Here is a 6,831-nt window from a genome sequence, read left to right as displayed (position 1 = left end):
TTTCCAACGCCAAACGAGGGCAGTAAAACGACTCGATGTTGACCTGGGAATTTCAGCAATGATAGTAAGCGTGACCAAGAAAAAAAAGAACGCTACGCAACAATTGTTGCAAAATGACTCTGAATGTAAAGACACCAGAGATCAAAAGAAAAGAAGGGATAACAAGGAGGCAAGCAAGCGCACAAGCGGAAGAGACCAAAACAGCAGCGCCCGCCCTCACTGAATTGTCAATGTAGGAAGGCGATGCCACCAGCACAGCAAAACGCCCACCATCAGTCTATTCTACTCACCCGTCGCTGTTAACCTGGTAATCCTTCATTATAAAAAAATATTTGTTATTAGTTCCTTTTGTTTTTTTGGATGCGTGTTAATTAACACTAACAAATCCGGATTATTATTATTATTATTATTATCCCATGCGATGGGTTGGATACTATTCTAATTAATCTCTTGAGTTCACACGCTCCCGCTCGTTCTCCCCTCTTTCCGGTTGATTAATCTCTTGGTCCCTCCTCCTCCAGGATAGCTCCAAAGGCCCAACACGGCACCAGCAGCTGACGGCACCGCGCCCCACAAGAACCACCACCAGCAGCAGGTGCATGTGTTCCTCGCTCCACAGGCTCTGGCTCTCCCTCCGCGCTCTTCTAGTGCGATAGGTTGTTGCACGTTTTGCAGCTCCCCCTCCTCTTCAGTTTTTCCTCATCACCGTGGTGGCCACTTGTCCTCTCTCCTATCAGCAGGGCCAGAGCCAGATAGTTTAGTCCTCGCCTCCATCTTCGTCTTCTTCGTTGCCATCGTCGTCGTCGTCGTCATCCTCCACGCTCTCTTCTCGGGATTAGGGAGGAACCACCGAGGGCTGAAGCTGCTGCCTGTTCAACGGCTGAAGGATACCGAGGCTACTGCCTTCTGAGTTTCTGAAGGTTCGTGTCCTATCCTCTTGGCCTGTTTACCTCTGAATTCCGCAGAGCTTCTTGCATGTGTTTCTTGTGTGCTCCTCCAAGTTCTTGCCTGGTGATCGAGGAGGGCGAATTGGGCAATCAGATTGCCTCCTGCGCTCCCCTTCCTTCCTCAGAGTCCTTTCTGCTGACATCCCTGCTGATTTATTCGAAAAAAGATGTCCTTGCTGATTCTGTTGACAGCTCGGTGATGAATTCTGGATCCAAAACGAAACTTTTTATTCCCCTTTCTTTGATGTGATACATGAAAACGGGTGCAAGAAGATCCCAGGTTCAGGGATGTACCACCAAAAGCTTCTAGGAATCACTTTTATGCGCTGAGAATTTGGCATCTTACCTGCTACAAGTATCTGCTTTCTTCTGTACATGGTTGTCCTTGATTTTCCCCCCCAAATTCAGAGCATATACTCTCTTGCAAGTCTAACCTGAAACAAAATCACAAGGCAAATGCGGAAGCCAAGTCCAAACTTTTTTTGATCAACACCGGTCTTCTCTCCAGCCAGTCCAATTCCGCTCCCTGATTGGCTGGTACGCCTAACAGTTTAGCAATTAATCATGTAACTAACGAAGCAGACAGATTTCCATAGACAGAGCTCCAAATAAATGGATACGATATTTGTGGATTGATTTTATTCTGGTATCTGGGCGATGGATGGATGGAATCAACTAAGCAACATCATGGAGCACTTGTTCACTTGCCACAATGTTGACACCCCCATCCCATCCTCCCATCACCTGCCTGCCTACCTACCTTTCTTCAGCAAAGGAGCTGCACCATGGACATGGTCCCTCTCCCTCCTAATCTCTTGATGGAACTCAACAAATTCAGTTGCCACTTTCGGGACGTTAGGATTGTGCCCGGCTTCATTTATGCCTCCAGATCTCCTTTCCCTGTTAGCGTCGCGTCCCCTGTGCAAACAAGCGGTACAAAGGGAAATAAATAACATCACATTCATACTAAACGTGTGCTCTTTGTCATGGAATTGAACTGAAGTTTCGGTTAATAAGCGTCGTCAATAATTGTGATCCTTCGTGGTCACACGGTGGCAGTCACAATCAGGGAAAGGGATGGCTGGTGGCCTCTCTCTTTCTCTGCATCTGGCCTGCAAAATGTGGCCGATGGTTGTAGCCTATTGAATCAGCACATATGTTGACGCATGCCATTATCTGGACTGGATTTAAAATGTGCTCTTAGGTCTGAGTTCTGATTGCTGACTATGTGCGCACCAACAAGCGTATTGAAATGTATTGAGAAAGGCGTAGTTCATTAGCTGATGATTGTTCAGTAATGGTCTGTGTAGGATAGTTCAATACAGATTAAAGTGCGTCCAAGTTGTAATACTCGATCCTCCAAAGAAAAAGAAGTTGTGATGGCCTTTCAGAAGCTTGAAGCAGAATACTCCAGTCATAATACATGGCTTCCAGCTGTGCATGTCATAATCTAGAAAAGAAGTTGGAGCCTCAAATTTCTTATCTACTGCTACATGTGTGTATCCAATGGTCCGCGAAAATAAAACACACTTTTACTTTTGTTGTTGTCAGCACCTCTCGTCTAACTGACATGCTCCAAACAACATTTGATTCCTGGGGACCATAGGAAAACTTGTGGGCATCCCCAGGAACAATTTTCCAACCTACTGATACAGCTGTCCATTGTACAAACATTTTCTTTCTTCCATCACTTTCTTCAACTGGAAATTGGCCAATCTGGTAGTTATAATGCTAGCTGTTGCTGTAGTTTCTGCAACAGAAGATTTCTAACCCTTGTTTTGTTCTTATTTCAGAATAAGGCGCATCTCTTCTGTGCTACAAGATCCAGTGGCGGACCATGATGAGCAACGTTAAGCTTGGTGTTGAGGTTGTCAGTGCTCACGATCTCCTCCCGAAAGAACAGGGCACAGCCAATGCCTTTGTTGAAGTCGAGTTTGATGACCAGAAGTTCCGCACAGCCATCAAAGACAGGGACCTCAACCCTGTGTGGAATGAGCAGTTCTACTTCAACATATCTGATCCATCCCGCCTCCCCGAGCTACACCTTGAGGCCTATGTGTACCATGCAAACCGTACCAACAATTCCAAGGCCTGCCTTGGCAAGGTTCGCATATCGGGTACATCCTTTGTCAGCCAACCAGATGCCTCACCCCTGCACTACCCCCTGGAGAAGCGCAACATCTTATCGCGCGCACGTGGTGAGCTTGGACTAAGGGTCTTCCTTACAAATGATCCATCAGTAAGGGTGTCTGCACCAGGTCCGGAATTCGATATGTTAAGCACATCTAGCACTGCGCAAGAGCAGGAAGCGGCCAACTCCATTCCAAATCCTTTCCAAGAGACCAGACCAAATCCAGTGAGACAATTACAGCACTTGCCAAGAGAACAGCAGCGTCCGGCACCAATGGGACAAGCATACTACAATGAAGGTTCATACGGAGACCCGCAACAAAGAAGCTTTTCTGCAATTGCAAATAAAGCTGGAGCCCCTCCGCCTCAGGTATCAAGGATGTATGCTCCAGGTTCACAGCAACCTATCGACTTCCAGCTGAAGGAGACAAGCCCAACGCTTGGTGGTGGCCGTGTTATTGGCGGTCGGGTGTATCCTGGTGAGAAGGCCGGGGCTTACGACCTTGTTGAGAAGATGCAGTACCTCTTTGTGCGAGTGGTCAAGGCCCGCGACCTGCCCAACATGGACATCACTGGGAGTCTTGACCCTTTTGTCGAGGTGCATCTTGGAAACTACAAAATGAAAACAAAGTATTTTGAGAAGAATCAGAAGCCCGAATGGGATGAGGTGTTTGCATTCCCCAAAGAAGTCATGCAGTCAACAACACTTGAAGTTGTTGTGAAGGACAAGGATGTCATTCGGGATGACTATGTCGGTCGAGTGAGTCTTGACCTGAATGAGGTCCCTGTAAGGGTCCCTCCTGACAGCCCATTGGCGCCAGAGTGGTATCGTCTTGTGGGAAAGGATGGCATAAGGGACAGAGGAGAGCTGATGCTTGCAGTCTGGTATGGTACTCAAGCAGATGAATGCTTCCCAAGCGCCATCCATGCAGGATCAACACCAGTTGATTCCCATCTTCACAACTATATCCGTGGGAAGGTCTACCCTGCACCAAGAATGTGGTACGTGAGGGTCAATGTAATTGAGGCACAGGATATATTCCCAATGGAGAACCACATACCTGATGTATTTGTAAAAGTGAGGCTGGGCCACCAATTGTTGAAGACAAGGCAAGTTCGGTCACCAACCAAAAACTTCATGTGGAATGAAGAGATGATGTTTGTCGCAGCAGAGCCTTTTGAGGAAGACTTGATCATAACAATAGAAGACCGTGTAGCACAAAACAAAGATGAGGTGATTGGTGAAGTTATGATACCACTAACAAGGATTCCAAAGCGGGCTGATCACAAGCAGTACGGCCAGCATGGTTTGATCTGAGAAGACCAGGATTGATTGATTGATGAACCAGCTAAAGGAAGACCAAATTCTATGCGCAAGGTAAACCTCCGTATTTGCCTTGAAGGTGGTTATCATGGCTTGATGAGTCCACACAATATTGCAGTGATCTCCGGTCTCAGCCACATCCCTGATCAATGTGCTCTTTACATACTCTAGGCCCCTCTTGCCCAAGATGCATTACACACAGCCTCTGTCAATAGTCCAGCAGGAAATGCTTCGCCACCAGGCTGTGCAGCTTGTTGCGCAGCGCCTGGGGCGCATGGAGCGATTGATGCGAACCAGCTAAAGGAAGACAAATTCTATGCAAAGGTAAAACCTCCGTATTTGCCTTGAAGGTGGTTATCATGTGCTTGATGAGTCCACACAATTGCAGTGATCTCCGGCCAACAATGAAACAGTTGTGGAAGCCACCAATTGGCATGCTTGAAGTTGGCATTTTAAGTGCACATGGTCTCAATCCAACAAAAACCAGAAATGACGAGGGTCATGTGATGCATATTGTGTTGCCAAGTATGGTTCAAAATGGGTGCGGACACGCACAATCGTTGACAACTTGAGCCCTCGATTCAATGAGCAGTACACATGGGAAGTTTATGATCATGGAACTGTACTCACAATTGGTCTGTTTGACAACTGCCACATAAGTGGAGACAGTAACCATGGCTCCCAAGGCCATATGGATAAACCCATTGGGAAAGTGCGAATTCGGCTTTCAACACTTGAGACTGGGCGGGTGTACACACATACATACCCATTGCTTGTCCTGCACCCATCAGGAGTTAAAAAGATGGGCGAACTCCACCTTGCCATCCGGTTCTCAGCCACATCCCTGATCAATGTGCTCTTTACATACTCTAGGCCCCTCTTGCCCAAGATGCATTACACACAGCCTCTGTCAATAGTCCAGCAGGAAATGCTTCGCCACCAGGCTGTGCAGCTTGTTGCGCAGCGCCTGGGGCGCATGGAGCCACCAGTTCGCAGGGAAGTTGTTGAGTTCATGTCAGATGCTCGCTCTCACCTGTGGAGCATGCGACGGAGCAAAGCTAATTTCTTCCGTCTTATGCAAGTTTTCTCTGGAGTCATTGCTGCAGGAAAGTGGTTCGGCGATGTTTGTCAGTGGAACAACCCAGTCACCACAGTATTGGTTCATGTGCTCTTTGTCATGCTTGTGTTCTATCCAGACCTTATCCTGCCAACAATCTTCCTCTACATGTTCTTGATAGGGCTGTGGAATTACCGGTTCCGACCACGCTTCCCACCACACATGAACACAAGAATATCTTATGCTGATGTTGCCCTTCCAGATGAGCTTGATGAGGAATTTGACACATTCCCAACCTCAAAAAGCCCAGATCTAATTAGGATGAGGTATGATAGGTTACGACATGTTGCTGGGAGAATTCAGACAGTTGTTGGAGACATAGCCACTCAGGGAGAGAGGTTACAGTCACTGCTGAGCTGGAGGGACCCAAGGGCAACAGCTATGTTCCTAATATTTTGCCTGATCACAGCCATTATACTATATGTGACACCATTCCAAGTGATTGCACTCTGCCTTGGGTTCTTCTGGATGAGGCATCCTCGATTTCGCCACAAGGTGCCGTCTGCACCAGTAAACTTCTTCAGGAGGCTACCTGCAAAGACAGATTCATTGCTGTAAAGTTCCATGGAGAACAGCTATTGATGGTATCTAATGTACCACTCTGTATGTGTTTCTTGTGTCCTATTTATTGTTGTATAATAGTATTAAGTGAGATAAAATGCAATTTGCTGCTTCATGTGACAGAACAAACTAAGTCAATTTCGTCAGGTAACTTCCAAGCCTTAGAAGTTAAGAATATATTTAAACTTTTGTATATCATGAAATGTATGTAAGATGTCTGATTCAACAACAGTTTCTCCAATGAGTCAAAATTTTCATGCTGGGACTTTTGATGTCATCTGGATGTGAATATATAAATTCAACGAAATAAACACTAGGACTGGATGTCATTTTTGCACTTCCTTTGAAGAAGCAGCCTAGGACCTGAAGAACAAAAAAGTCAAGGAGGCCCTAACATAAACAAACAATATTCAATACTAAACAACTAATCCAGAAAGCGTTTCTAACATATATAGCTCTCCTAGTTATTTATCGCCTTATCGGGTGTCATCTCAGGGCAAATTTTGAAGTGCATTCAGACCTCCAGACAATGTTCAAAAAGGCGCTAGGCGCTATCTAGGCGGTGACCCACCGCCTAGAGCCTAAGCGGGATTAGGCGGGACTAGGCGTTTCAAGGCGTTTTTCTAGGCGGTGCTATATACATACATATATCTTGCAATAGACATCATATATCTCTTAAAGAAAAGAAAAAGAGAGAACCAGTAAATCTTGAGTCGAAAAGAAAGCCCAAAAAACCCATCAAACCAGCCCAA

At 46.2% G+C, this 6,831-nt stretch overlaps 1 long non-coding RNA gene and 1 pseudogene across 2 annotated transcripts; one reads left to right on the top strand and one right to left on the bottom strand.

Annotated features, from left to right (window-relative positions):
* The first annotated feature begins 520 nt into the window (after nucleotides 1-520).
* LOC120658462 lies at nucleotides 521-6,344 on the top strand (annotated as a pseudogene). Its single transcript, XR_005668668.1, has 3 exons — nucleotides 521-920; nucleotides 2,741-4,408; nucleotides 4,683-6,344. The product of XR_005668668.1 is annotated as an FT-interacting protein 3-like (transcript).
* Nucleotides 664-1,704, bottom strand: LOC120658488. Its single transcript, XR_005668701.1, has 2 exons — nucleotides 1,294-1,704; nucleotides 664-1,153 (listed from the first exon to the last, which is right to left on the bottom strand). It is a non-coding gene; the product is annotated as an uncharacterized LOC120658488 (long non-coding RNA).
* Nucleotides 6,345-6,831: the final 487 nt, after the last annotated feature.

This window comes from Panicum virgatum, chromosome 2N (assembly GCF_016808335.1).
Source record: "Panicum virgatum strain AP13 chromosome 2N, P.virgatum_v5, whole genome shotgun sequence".
NCBI classification, from domain to species: domain Eukaryota; kingdom Viridiplantae; phylum Streptophyta; class Magnoliopsida; order Poales; family Poaceae; genus Panicum; species Panicum virgatum.
The sequence above is the reverse complement of the archived record's forward strand: the minus strand, read 5'-3'. Positions and strand labels throughout refer to the sequence as shown.